Below are 1,973 nucleotides of genomic sequence, written 5' to 3' on the forward strand. Positions count from 1 at the left end.
TGCCATTTGTGCCAACGAAAGTGAAGAGACGTGGACGCAGTTCTTGAACCACTTGAAGCAGCACGTTGTCAAACAGCGTTCAGGTATTTGTCTAATATCTGATCGGCATGGTGGTATTTTAAGTTCTGTACGTCACTTGCCTGAATGGCAGGAACCATATGCATACCACCGTTACTGTGTGAGGCACCTGAAGGCCAATTTCCAGAAGAAATTTCCTGACAAGGCGTTGCATGACTTAATGTGGATGGCTGCAACTGAGCACCAGCAGTGTAAATTCACGAGGCGCATGGAAGCGATCCGGCAGATAGAACCACGAGCCTATACTTGGTTGATGCAACATGACCCTCAAATGTGGACATTGCATGCTGATGGCAGCAGACGATGGGGAGCCCTCACTACAAACGTGTCGGAGTCATTCAACGGCTTGTTGAAGTCTGCCCGTGGACTGCCTATCACTGCCATGGTCCGCATGACTTTCAAACAGAGTGCAGAGAGGTTTGTTGAAAGGCATGCAGCTGCATCGTCATTGATGGACAGGGGTGTTGAACTTATGCCAATAGCCATGACAAGATTTGAAAGGTACAGGAGGCGGGCACAGTGGCATTCATTTCTTCAGTATGATCATGAACGGGGTGTTTTTGAAGTTAAGACCGCTATCAACGGACACCGTGGGAATAATCTACAGACGTGAATGAAAATAGAAGGTTATGTTCATGTGGGAAATGGACCATCTACCACATGCCGTGCCCACATGCATTGAAGTGCTTTCAACAAGTTGGATATGGGACAACAAACTACATTGATAGGCAATACAGTGTTGCAGCATACGTAGACCGTATAGTGGAAAGTTGCATCCATTAGGTGCTGAGCATTATTGGCCGCCGGAACCTTTTAAGTTGGTATGTAACAAGGACTATTTGCGCAAGCTGAAAGTGCAAAAGAGAACGCGTATACGGAACCAAATGGATGTTGGAGATAATAGTTATGTATGGAGATAATAGTTATGTATGGGTTCCAGGCTTGATTTTTAACGCCCGGTGCCACCGAATAATTCTTAATTATTATAAGTCCCAATTTCAACATTTTTAGATTTTTATTAACTTAATAAATTAAATTAAGTATGATTTTTGAAATTGGAGATAATAGTTATCTATGGGTTCCAGGCTTGATTTTTGACGCCCGGTACCACCGAATAATTCTTAATTATTATAAGTCTCAATTTCTACGCTAAAAGGTTCTACATTTTACTACGCTAAAAGGCTCTACATTTTACTTCGCTAAAAGGCTCTATATTTTACTTCGCTAAAAGACACTATATTTTACTACGCTATAAGGCTATACAATATGAACATAACATCAACAATACAAATAAACAAAATAAATAATATTATTTAACACAAACAATCAAGTAGCATTTTTGGTCACAAACATAACATAAATTCGGATATCAAATAAATCAAACCGGGTATATAAAAGAAACAAAATTAAACACTAACATAATAAAAATTCACATGGAAACATACTAAACAATACAAATGCATGACTATATGAGTTTCGGCATAAACTAAATTGAAATACCTCGATGTAAATATAATTGAAATCGAATTTTTGCACCCGAAACACGCAATCCAAAACTTCTTTTGTGTGTGGGACCTACACTTCTTGCTCTTTATGGGACGGATGGGGCTGAAATTTTTTTTTTTTTAAATTGTAGCCGGGGTGGGGGACCAGAAAGTTTGAGTTATATTTTTTAATGGAGATCGTTTTCTGTTGGAAGAAGACGACCCGTTTTTATATTAGGGCAATTCGTAGTTCAGTACGACGAATTGTAATTCGCAATACTGTACTACGAAATATCATTAAAAAATTTTTTTTTTTTAAAACTGCGAAATGCCTTAACGGCAAAAAATCCGTTAAGCCAATTCGCAGTATAAAACTGCGAAATACCCATTAATGTACCTTTTTTTAAAAAA

Source organism: Nicotiana attenuata, unplaced genomic scaffold (genome assembly GCF_001879085.1).
Source record: "Nicotiana attenuata strain UT unplaced genomic scaffold, NIATTr2, whole genome shotgun sequence".
Classification (NCBI taxonomy): Eukaryota; Viridiplantae; Streptophyta; class Magnoliopsida; order Solanales; family Solanaceae; genus Nicotiana; species Nicotiana attenuata.